The sequence below is a fragment of the Drosophila tropicalis genome, unplaced genomic scaffold, assembly GCF_018151085.1.
Source record: "Drosophila tropicalis isolate 14030-0801.00 unplaced genomic scaffold, ASM1815108v1 contig_1002, whole genome shotgun sequence".
In the NCBI taxonomy this organism is placed as follows: Eukaryota; Metazoa; Arthropoda; class Insecta; order Diptera; family Drosophilidae; genus Drosophila; species Drosophila tropicalis.
The window spans coordinates 1,793,732-1,806,908 of record NW_027172360.1 but is presented as its reverse complement, the minus strand read 5'-3'; positions in this window follow the sequence as shown (position 1 = coordinate 1,806,908).

Below are 13,177 nucleotides of genomic sequence, written 5' to 3'. Positions count from 1 at the left end.
ATTTTTCTGGTTTTCCTTACTTTATACTCCAGACGTAGAGGGGACCGAGCATTGATTATCCAATGTAGGCATCTCGCTTTCGGTTTAAGCTGTGACTTTTTTGCTTCGATGTGCTTGCGCCAAGTTAGTCTTCTGTCTAGGTGGATGCCAAGGTAAGTGACATCCACGGCTTGAGGAACTGGTACGTTGTTTAGCATTAGAGCTGGACAGTTTCTTCTGTTAAGCGTAAATGTAACATGTCTGCATTTCTGCTCGTTGACCCGGATACGCCAGGTTGCTAGCCATTCCTCTACCACCTTGAGGTGTTTTTCTAATTTTGCAGAGGCTTGTATTGGGCATTTGGATCTGCTGAGGATTGCCATGTCATCGGCAAAAATGGACGTTGTAAGTCCTAAACTCGTTGGTAAGTCTGAAGTGTACAGTAGGTAGAGCAATGGGCCGAGTACACTGCCTTGCCTAATCTACATAAATCAATCCATAAGCTGGATCCCACCAACGGCAACCCCTAACAGGAACCAGTGGACATATTCAACATCTTAACTGGCGCCCAACCGGAATTGGATTACCCTTTAAAAATCCACACCCTACCAACATGTAAGTGACTGTTCGGAAAAAATATAGACAAATTATAATATATAAATTTGAAACCAAACAAATATAAAAATAATAATAAAAATATAAAAGTGGCAGCATAAAGTGATCTTGCTTCAAAGCGCAGAAAAACTTGGTATTGCGGACGTCTTTAGGTTCTACCAAGATAATGACCCGAAGCATAAGGCGGGGATTGTGCAGACGTGGCTCATCTGGAAGTGTCCTCATGTTGTCCATCCACCAGCCTAGTCACCAGACATGAATGTCATTGAAAATTTATGGGCCATTTTGGATACAAATATTCGAAAAAAGAAAATTTCAAATAAATCGGACCTTAAAATGGCATTAACCGAGGAATGGGAGAAGATAACGGCACAAGTGACCCAAAAGTTGGTCGAATCGATGCCAAAAAGGCTCAAAAAGGTGGTCACACCAAGTATTAATATTTAAAAATTTTTTTCAAATATTAGCTTAAATAGTGTAATTTACTAGCTGGTTGAAACAAGCTGTGGCATTCTTTTTGGTTTATTTTTATACCCTTGTTTAGTTTTTAAGTTCTGAAAATGTTATGAATACATTTAAAGAATAAATTAAGTCATATTTTATATTTTGAAACATTATATTAACTACTTGCATTTAAATTTTTTTGATATCGCTTATAGTTTAGATTTTATAGGAACACAAACTTTTTTCAGGGTGCTGGTTGAAATAAGCTGTGAGCCACTGTAAATCAACCCATAAGCTGGATCACACCAACGACAACCCCTAACAGGAACCAGTGGACGGACCCAATATCTTAATTTATATATATATTTATGTGAATATTAATATTCACGTCTTTTCGCAATCAAAGTATCAAATTAAATGAAAAAGCCTGTACCAAAAATACTGTTTCTAAGCGAACGCAATGCATGCGAACGAATCCTAACGGATCTTTCCCAAGCTCTCTTCTTTGCTTACGCTTTGTATTCGCTATGCGAAATGAGAGTAAGAACCGTACCAAGTGAAGACATGTGCGTAGTACGCAAAGGGGGTTTTTCATTTATTCTTGCAAACAAAGAAAAATATTTTTTTCAGTTCTGTTTAGTGGTCTTGTTCAGATTGATTTTTATTTCAAAAATATTCTTTGGCTTTACCTATTGTTGCATATATATTCCTATGCTGCGACTTAGGCGACAGCTACAAAAGAGAGGGAGAGTGTCAGTACATACATACATACATATTATTTAGGGCGCTTGCATCACTAGCTCATGTTACGCCTGGGCATTGCTGCTCATGTGTACCTATATATGTATGTGCATATATAAATGTACATACATATATGAACATGTTCAGCTGTATATTTATGTGAGTATGTTTATGTGAATATATTACACATAAACATATTCAAGTGCACACTTACATATGTTTTATTGCGTACATATTTGATTGTTTATACTTGCAACAAAGTGTTACAAGTTGAGCTCTTTGTGTTGAATGATTTTTGGTATGGATATATTACACCTCCCCTTTTTAGAAAATAACGTAATATTATGGAGTTATTTATTAATTACTAATAATGATAATAAATGATTGATTAATAGTAATGTATTTATGTTTGTTAGAAAAATTGTTTTATTTGTGACTGGCCAGACAAATTTTATTTAAAAAATCAAAGAAGCTAACATCGGCTATGCCGAAGTTTGTACACCCTTGCAGTCCTTGGTAATAATAATTTACATGTTCAAAATTTGTTTTCTGCAACTCAATTCATAAATATACAAACAAAACAATTTTACTCTCATATTATCACATATGTAAATTTCATAGCATACTCGATTTTTATGAAAATGTTTCTTTTAGTTCTTCTAGAGCTATATGATATAGTGGTCCGATCCTGATGGTTTTCATACCTTATTTTTGCCGGGTAATAAAAACCCCCGAAAAAAATTTTAGCCCGATAGCTCTTAAGACGGCTGAGTAAAACGCGTACGCACAGACGGACAGACAGACGGACATGGCTATATCAACTCAGCTTCTCACGCTGATCAAGAATATATATACTTTATGGGGTCGGAAACGTCTCCTTCTGTGCGTTACAAACATCTGATCAATTTTATAATACCCTCTGCAAGGGTATAAAAAAATTTAATAAATTTTTAATATAATGAAGTAGTAATAATAGTTGAATCCATAAAAAAAAATTTTATGTTTCTTTCGTTTTTTTTTTTTATACCCTTGCAAAAAGGGTATTTTAATTTTGGTCAGAAGTGTGCAACGCATAGAACGAAGCATCTCCGACCATACAAAGTATATATATTCTTGATCAGCACGACGAGACGAGTTCAACTAGCCATGTCCGTCCGTCCGTCCGTCCGTCCGTCCGTCCGTCTGGATCAACGCAAACTCCTCCTAGACCGTAAAGGGCTACAGAGCTGAAATTTTGCACGCAGGCTTGTATATACTGCAGGCGTTGTATATCTCGGATTCAGCCGGATCGGACCACTATATCATATAGCTCCCATACAAACCCCAAAGTCACGAACAGTGACTTTTCTCAATAACTTCGTTATTTTCTATGCTATTATCGTGAAACTTAATATTAGAGAGGTTACTACGCCTATAAGCGACTATGCCAAATTTGATCAAGATCGGATGACTATATATATCATATAGCTCCCATAAGAACGATCGGTCGAAAACAGTGACTTTTATGAATAACTTCGTTACTTTTAACGTGATTGTTTTCAAATTAAACATTTGTTAGTTTAATATATCTGTTAATGACTGTGCCAAATTTTATCAAGATCGGATGACTATATCATATAGCTCCCATAGGAACGATCAGTCGAAAACAGTGACTTTTGTAAATAACTTCGTTACTTTTAACGTGATTGCTTTCAAATTAAACATTTCTTAATTTAATATATCTGTTAATGACTGTGTCGAATTTGATAAAGATCGGGTGACTATATCATATAGCTCCCATAGGAACGATCGGTGGAAAACAGTGACTTTGATCAATATCTTCGTTATTTCCTATGATTGTATTCAATTCTTTCGCAAACATAAGCCTTTTTAGATAAAACGTTCTTCCACATTGATGGCTAATAGGTAAGGAAAGAGTTACCAAAATAGTTGCAAGGGTATACAAACTTTGACGCGGTCGAAGTTAGCCCCGGCCATCTGGTTTTTAAATTATTTTTGTAAATTTTTAACCTATCCCCATGTACCTACTGTTTGTATCTTATTTTTATTGTTCCTAATTTTTATGTTGTTGTTTTTAGATATTTCTACCACTTCGAAGGGTCCCATATAGGCTGAGTCAAGCTTATGACCAGCTTCGTTTTTTAAGAAAACCTTATCTCCTATTTCTATTTTAAAATCTGCTGACTTATTGTCATAAAAATTTTTCTGGTTTTCCTTACTTTATACTCCAGACGTAGAGGGGACCGAGCATTGATTATCCAATGTAGGCATCTCGCTTTCGGTTTAAGCTGTGACTTTTTTGCTTCGATGTGCTTGCGCCAAGTTAGTCTTCTGTCTAGGTGGATGCCAAGGTAAGTGACATCCACGGCTTGAGGAACTGGTACGTTGTTTAGCATTAGAGCTGGACAGTTTCTTCTGTTAAGCGTAAATGTAACATGTCTGCATTTCTGCTCGTTGACCCGGATACGCCAGGTTGCTAGCCATTCCTCTACCACCTTGAGGTGTTCCTCTAATTTTGCAGAGGCTTGTATTTTGCATTTGGATCTGCTGAGGATTGCCATGTCATCGGCAAAAATGGACGTTGTAAGTCCTAAACTCGTTGGTAAGTCTGAAGTGTACAGTAGGTAGAGCAATGGGCCGAGTACACTGCCTTGCGATACACCAGCTTTGATTTCAAAATCAGCCTAGACGGAGCCATTACATCTTACAGCGAATTTCCTATTGTAAAGGTAAGATTCCATGAGTTTGTGGGTGTACTGTGGCAGTTTTTGCCGGATTTTGAACATCAGACCCTCAAGTCAATCTCTATCGAAAGCCTGGGCAACGTCGAGAAATACAGCCGCAGAGTATTCTTTTAGTTCGAATGCTGTTCGTATTTCGGATGTTATGCGATTGACTTGTTCAATTGTCCCATGTTTTTCCGAGTACTTACCATCCGTTAATGTGCTCGAAGGGGGAAGTACAAATGAGTTTGATATTGGATTTGGCTGGAAAACCATTTTAAGATGTGTGGCAAATACGGAGCATCCTTCGACTCTTCGTCACTGCTGGCCCATCCACCGGACCCCTTATCGGTGAAACTGTCTCTGTAGGAGCGCTTAAAGTTGGGTGGGCTTTCCACAGAGGATGTTTAGTGCTGGTTGGACTGAGCTTTTCTATGTATTTGTTTTGAGCCCAGTAATCTGCCATTCTCTTCTTAGACGTCGTTTTTTCGTTACTAATTGTTCTATCCGCCGGTTCAAAGGCCTGTCAACAGGTTTAGTGTAAGTAGGGGAATGTGGGGTAGACACTCTTGCTGCGGCTCCCAACATCCACTCAAGTGCAGAGACGCACACGTCAATGTCCTCTTCCAGTTTCGGCGAACAGTCAATGTGGGCACTCATGTACATTTTAAATTTAAGCCAATTTGTTTTGTTGTTTGTAAGCCCATATGGGTTATCAAGTACTTGAGGTCTTGTTAATAGTGTGAATAGCACTGGAGAGTGATCGGAGGTTAAATCTAACAGTGTATCCGCAGTGATCCGATTACGTGGAATCCTCTTGGTTACTGCGAAATCAATCAAGTCAGGCACTTTCTGTGGATCTGTGGGCCAATAAGTAGGCCTACCCGGTGAGACGCAATACATCTTATTGAGAGGGTTGACTATTGTGTTGTACAACTGCTTGCCTTTAGGATTTACCAGGCGAGATCCCCAGTGCGTATGTTTGGCATTATAGTCCCCTGCTGCAATGAAGCGATCTCCGAGTGTGTTAAAGAAATCGGTAAATTCCTTTTCAGAGATTGAGAAGCGTGGTGGGCAGTACAGGGCAATCAATGTAGTGTTGCCGCAGCTGGTTTGGACGGTTATAGCAGTTGCTTGTAGGTGCTGTGTTTCAAATCTGTTGATGAACGAGTGTTTTATACGGTTTTTGATTAGGATACCAGTCCCGCCATGAGCTCTTCCGTCTGGATGGTTTGTTGCATAGAAGGTATATTTTGGTATTTGAAAATTATTTTTTGATGTTAAATGTGTTTCCGAAATTAGCAAAACGTCGATTTCACTTAAGTCTAGGAATAGTTGCAGTTCATTTTTGTGCTTGGAGATGCCGTTAGCATTTCAAAGTCATAGACGTAGGGAAGCCATTATTTATTCTCGATAAGCTTCAGGATAAGCAGGTTTTGATTCCGCATCAGTTCGTGCGTACAGTTTTGCATGAACTTCATAAAAGCGGTCATGTTTTGATTGAGTGAGATCAATAGGGCCTCTAAACCACTTGGAGTTTGCTGGCCAAGCTCTGGTGCGCTAGGTTGCGGATTCTGTAGATGGTGGAGTGACGGGGTCTCTTTTGCGGGCTCCGTATGTCCAGTTCGGAGCACACTAGCGAAGGATACACTAGGACTGTATGTAGCAGGCATGTTGGATGATCTAACAGCCTTGGCGAAGAATACCTCCGGTGTAGGTTTAGAGGCTTTGACGGTGATTTTTGGTCCAGCTGGGGGCTTGCGCCCGTTTAGGTGAGATTTAAGATCCTTGAAGACAGGACATCCTCTGTAGTTGGCCGTGTGGTTCCCTCCACAGTTGTTTCTGTCCTTGGTGCAAATGCCTTCTTTAGGATGTTCGCCGCAGCCAACACATACTGACCTGAGATTGCAATTGTTAGAGGTGTGGTTGTATTCCTGGCAGTGGCGGTGGTTGGTATCTCTTATGGGGATCCTCTACTTTGATTCTTCTGTGCAATAGGAGCTGAAGGTTGTAGATTGGGTGCACTTCATTTGGCTTCGACCGCTTTGTATCTAATTGGAGCTCGATTTTAAAGAGCGGCTGTGCGACTCTGTTCCTGTTGATGATGTTGACAACAGATTTAACCGCAAAGCCAATGCGTCTGCTATTTCTTGAGTTGGGACCGAAGGCTCAATCCCCTTTAACACAACCAGGAGCCCTTTACTGCTTTTTAGAAGTTGATATTGGCAAAACGGAGGTACTTTCCGATGATGCGGAAATTGTCCTCAATTCGGGTTTGACATTTAATTTCTTATTGAGAGGGGTTACAACAAAGTTATTTGCCCCTACTGTTTCTACTAGCCTCAAAATCAGGGCGCGGCAGTTGGCTCCACGGATGTATAAAGGGGGTGGTCTAGCCGATTTATCTTTATCTACAGCGCCAGCTTGATTGTCTTGCTGATCGGCAAGAATTTTAGAACGATTCCCAATTAGGAGTGCTACTCGTTCATTTGGTTTGGTTATTTTCGGCGTACTTTGACACTTTTTTTCTTTTGCGGGCTTAGCTTCCGCTTAGTTATTTTAATATATCTATCCATTCCAGTTTGGACAGAAGGCGATGGGTTTATTCTTGTGGCTGACTCTGCGCGTCTTGTCGTTGGCGGCTTGAGGCAGGTCAATACTTGGGCCCGAATTGGTGGACATGGCTTTTCCAAAAAATTACGCACGTTGTTGTTGCAACTTAGTATTTATTGCAACAAAGTATTTATTAGAACAAACTAATAGCAATATGATTGTAAATAGGCGTCTCTGAGGCGACTGAGAGCCCTACACAATTTTTGCATCGCGATCTTTTTTATTTTTACACTAAATTTTGGGGAGTGCATTAAGAAATACGTCTGCACAGGGCGGCGATTGAATTCATAACAACGTCTATATAATGAATTGGAGATTTTTAATTTGTTTACTTAAAGCTAAAAAAGATTTTTGGATATTTATAAGAACTGAACCGCTTTGGAGGTCTAAATTTAGATTAGCTATATTAGATTCTTTGCATACATCGGCATATCTTATATTAGGGTTAATTAGTTTAGTAGAGTAGTTTTGGGTTAATGGTGTTTGTCTTTTTCATCTCTAATTCTCTGTTGGTCTTCTTTCTTGTTTTGCGTCAATGTTAAACACATTTATTGGGGGTATATATTTGTTGTTGTTTATGGTGGACTTTTTATACCCTTGCAAAAGGGTATTTTAATTTTGGTCAGAAGTGTGCAACGCATAGAACGAAGCATCTCCGACCATACAAAGTATATATATTCTTGATCAGCACGACGAGACGAGTTCAAATAGCCATGTCCGTCCGTCCGTCCGTCCGTCTTTATTAATTAATATTATAAACGACTATGCCAAATTTGATCAAGATCGGATGACTATATCATATAGCTCCCATAGGAACGATCGGTCGAAAACAGTGACTTTTGTAAATAACTTCGTTACTTTTAACGTGATTGTTTTCAAATTAAAAATTTCTAAATTTAGTATATCTGTTAATGACTGTGTCGAATTTGATAAAGATCGGGTGACTATATCATATAGCTCCCATAGGAACGATCGGTGGAAAACTGTGACTTTGGTCAATATCTTCGTTATTTCCTATGATTGTAGGCCATTCTTTCGCAAACATAAGCCTTTTTAGATAAAACGTTCTTCCACATTGATGGCTAATAGGTAAGGAAAGAGTTACCAAAAAAGTTGCAAGGGTATACAAACTTTGACGCGGTCAAAGTTAGCCCCGGCCCTCTGGTTTTTTTTTTGTTTAGCTTGTTAATATTGGGCCCTGTACCCTTGTTATGGTTGAGGTGGTTTTTGCAGCTTTGGATGCTGACGATGTTGGTATGGGCTCATCTGTTAAAGCTGTTGTTGTTTTTGTTTATCGCAGTTTTTGCTTTGTGCACTTATTCTTTTATTGAGACCTGCTTGTAATTGCACATGCTGCATAAAGCTTTCAAGCACTTCTTGGTCGCACCGTTGCGTATCAATGTCCAGTAATTGGGTGTAGTTAGTGGATTTACGCGAAGCTTTTTTTATGGTCTATGGGAGAGAGTAAACACTTCTTCTTTTTCGTTTTGACTAGTATTTTTTCTTGGTCCATATCAGTTAGTATTTGTATTAAACACTCAAAAAAAATTAAAATGAAAAGAAACTTCGGAAACACAATTTATTAAGCACTTAATTTTTTGACACGTCTACTTCTCACCGCTGTCAGTTAAAACAATACACGAAATACTGTAACCATATGTCCCAATCAGTTTTATCTACTGAAATATATGTAAGTACATAATGTCTGGTGGCAATAGGAATTGCTACTGAATACTTTGTCAAGACAAATATTAAAGCGATTGCGTATTCATTCCCAGTTTCCGAAGTTGGTAGTGCACCAATTGTGTCTACTATCACTCTGTCAAAAGACTATTGTGGAGTTTCGGGTATTACCATAGGTGATCTTGTATGTTTTAACATTTTCGACGTCGGGCATATTGGACATTTATATGTACTCTTTTACATGTTTAGTCATGTTTTTCCAATAATATTGTCTGTATTTATATTCTTCTTATTTTTAGCTCCTTTTTCATTATATATTTGGGTCAATGGCTTGAGTAGAGCTAATCTTGATGATTTAAAATTTTTATTGATTTTAGTTGGCTGATTTAAGATACACCGTCTTGCCATTCAAGCCTTTGGAAAAACTGACCTAAGTCGAGAATTCCATTGGAGTATAAACCGCTAACAGTATTTCTATCTACAACTGTTTTTCCATGTTTCAATAATCATGTAGAATCTGTTATTCGCAAGGTCACCAATTTTCGTACGTCGTCATTTGTTTTTTGATAGTCTGCTTTAGCTTTCGTTGGCCAGCTAAAATCGATTTCTTATACGTCTGGCTGATTTCTGGATGCGTTTTAATCGGCCATCTCAAGAGCTATCGGGCTGAATCTGTGCTTTGTATTATCTGGAGCAGATCAACTATGAAAATTATCAGGATCGGACTACTATATCATCTAGAAAAGACATTTTCATACAAATTGGAATATAGCTATAAAATTTACATATGTGATAATATTGGATATAAAACATCAGATCCCAATTTCAATCCGATCGGATAAATAGAACACAAGTTAGAGTCAATATAAATCGGTTCAAACACAGCCGGCAGCGCTGCTTGCTGTCTACTACGTCGTTATCAAATCAACAGAGCACATGCATACACACACAGACGCAACTCTACATAAACTGTATGTGTATGCGTGCATTGCTTTGCTTAGGAATTGAGGGAAGAAGAAGAACAAATTGTAGTAAGATAAAATTGTTTTGTTTGTATATTTATTAATTGAGTTGGAGAAAACAAATTTTGAACATGTAAAATTATTATTGTGAAGGACTGCATGGGTATATATATATATAAACTTCGTCATAGCCGAATTTAACTTCTTTGATATTTTTAATCCATCCTGTTTTCTTTTTATATGTAACCTATTATCTTAGTACATTTAATATTTTCTATTTCTTTAGTTTAATTTATGTTTATATATGTAATACGCCTTTGCCTCTAGGTCGGAGTGGGTAGAGGTTGCCACATTAACTTTACTTAGGGTTATTCGTAACAGGCCCGGGCCTGGTGTCATATGGGCCATTTGTTCGTACTGAGCGTTGTACGACTACGTCTATATAATTTTTTTTTTTTTTAACGTTTAATATATATTTGTTGAACCTACTCTTAAATTAGAACCTAACAACAAGTTTGAAATATTTTTCTTAATCTAGTACTTAAGATAAATTCTGGAGATATTGCAGGCGGTCCTAATCACTTATTATTGGGTTGGTCTGTCATTTCTTTTAAGACGACTTCTATTGTTTTGGTGTGCATCCAGTTTCGCAGAATACTTCAGTTGTTGACTACCTATTTCAGATTTTCCGCTAGGTATATTTAGATCATATTAGACCGAGCATTGATGATCCAATGTAAGCTACTCGCTTTTAGTTTAAGCTGTAACTTTTTGCTTCGATGTGCTTGCGCCAAGTTAGTCTTCTGTCTAGGTGGATGCCAACATAAGTGACATCCACGGCTTGAGGAATTGGTACGTTGTTTAGCATTAGAGCTGGACAGTTTCTTCTGTTAAGCGTAAATGTGACATGTTTGCATTTCTGCTCTTTGACCCGGATACGCCAGGTTGCTAGCCATTCCTCTACCACCTTGAGGTGTTCCTCTAATTTTGCAGAGACTTGTATTGGGCATTTGGATCTGCTGAGGATTGCCATGTCATCGGCAAAAATGGACGTTGTAACTCCTAAACTCGTTGGTAAGTCTGCGGTGTACAGTAGGTAGAGCAATGGGCCGAGTACACTGCCTTGCGGTACACCAGCTTTGATTTCAAAGTCAGCCGAGACGGAGCCATTACATCTTACAGCGAATTTCCTATTGTAAAGGTAAGATTCCATGAGTTTGTGGGTGTACTGTGGCAGTTTTTGCCGGATTTTGAACATCAGACCCTCCAGCCAAACTCTATCGAAAGCCTGGGCAACGTCGAGAAAGACAGCCGCACAGTATTCTTTTAGTTCGAATGCTGTTCGTATTTCGGATGTTATGCGATTGACTTGTTCAATTGTGCCATGTTTTTCGCGGAAGCTGAACTGGTGTGAAATGAGTTTAGTCGGATCTGCAGGGCCTTTTCAAAAAGCTTCGAATAACATGGCAGCAAACTAATTGGCCTATAGGATGATGGCTGGGTTTTGTCCTTTCCCACTTTAGGAATCATGATGATAGTAGATCTTTTCCATGCTCTTGGGAAGTAGCCAATTCTTACTATAGCGTTGAACAGTTTACAGATGTATTGTATGGCGATGATAAGGAGTTCTAGGATCCTTTTCGGTGTGATTAGGTCATGGCCAGGGGCTTTGTTCGGCTTTATGTGGTTTTTAATATCTGCAGTGATCTCATCCGATTGGAGTTCCGAGTACTCACTATCCGTTAATGTGCTCGAAGGGGGAAGTACAAATGAGTTTGATATTGGATTTGGCTGGAAAACCATTTTAAGATGTGCGGCAAATATGGATGCCCACTCTTCGTCACTGCTGGCCCATCCACCGGACCCCTTATCGGTGAAACTGTCTCTGTAGGAGCGCCTAAAGTTGGGTGGGCTTTCCACAGAGGATGTTTAGTGCTGGTTGGACTGAGCTTTTCTATGTTTTTCATTTGAGCCCAGCTTTCCTCTTGTCTTAACTCCTTGGAGAGGTTGCGATTGGCATGCCTTAGGCGAAGTTTTGCTGCTGGTGATCGAGTAATCTGCCATTCTCTTAGACGTCGTTTTTCCGATACTAATTGTTCTATACGCCGGTTCGAAGGCCTGTCAACAGGTTTAGTGTAAGTAGGGGAATGTGGGGTAGACACTCTTGCTGCGGCTCCCATCATCCACTCAAGTGCAAAGACGCACATGTCAATGTCCTCTGCAGCATCCAGTTTCGGCGAACAGTCAATGTGGGCACTCGTGTACATTTTAAATTTAAGCCAATTTGTTTTGTTGTTTGTAAGCCCATATGGGCGATCAAGTACTTGAGGTCTTGTTAATAGTGTGAATAGCACTGGAGAGTGATCGGAGGTTAAATCTAACAGTGTATCCGCAGTGATCCGATTACGTGGAATCCTCTTGGTTACTGCGAAATCAATCAAGTCAGGCACTTTCTGTGGATCTGTGGGCCAATAAGTAGGCCTACCCGGTGAGACGCAATACATCTTATTGAGAGGGTTGACTATTGTGTTGTACAACTGCTTGCCTTTAGGATTTACCAGGCGAGATCCCCAGTGCGTATGTTTGGCGTTATAGTCCCCTGCTGCAATGAAGCGATCTCCGAGTGTGTTAAAGAAATCGGTAAATTCCTTTTCAGAGATTGAGAAGCGTGGTGGGCAGTACAGGGCAAGCAATGTAGTGTTGCCGCAGCTGGTTTGGACGGTCATAGCAGTTGCTTGTAGGTGCTGTGTTTCAAATCTGAAATCATAGGTGAAATGAACGAGTGTTTTATACGGTTTTTGATTAGGATACCAGTCCCGCCATGAGCTCTTCCGTCTGGATGGTTTGTTGCATAGAAGGTATATTTTGGTATTTGAAAATTATTTTTTGATTTTAAATGTGTTTCCGAAATTAGCAAAACGTCGATTTCACTTGAGTCTAGGAATAGTTGCAGTTCATTTTTGTGCTTGGAGATGCCGTTAGCATTTCAAAGTCATAGACGTAGGGAAGCCATTATTTATTCTCGATAAGCTTCAGGATATGCAGGTTTTGATTCCGCATCAGTTCGTGCGTACAGTTTTGCATGAACGTCATAAAAGCGGTCATGTTTTGATTGAGTGAGATCAATAGGGCCTCTAAGCCACTTGGAGTTTGCTGGCCAAGCTCTGGTGCGCTAGGTTGCGGATTCTGTAGATGGTGGAGTGACGGGGTCTCTTTTGCGGGCTCCGTCTGTCCAGTTCGGAGCACACTAGCGAATGATACACTAGGACTGTATGTAGCAGGCATGTTAGATGATCTAACAGCCTTCGCGAAGAATACCTCCGGTGTAGTTTTAGAGGCGTTGACGGTGACTTTTGGTCCAGCTTGGGGTTTGCGCCCGTTTAGGTGAGATTTAAGATCCTTAAAGACAGGACATCC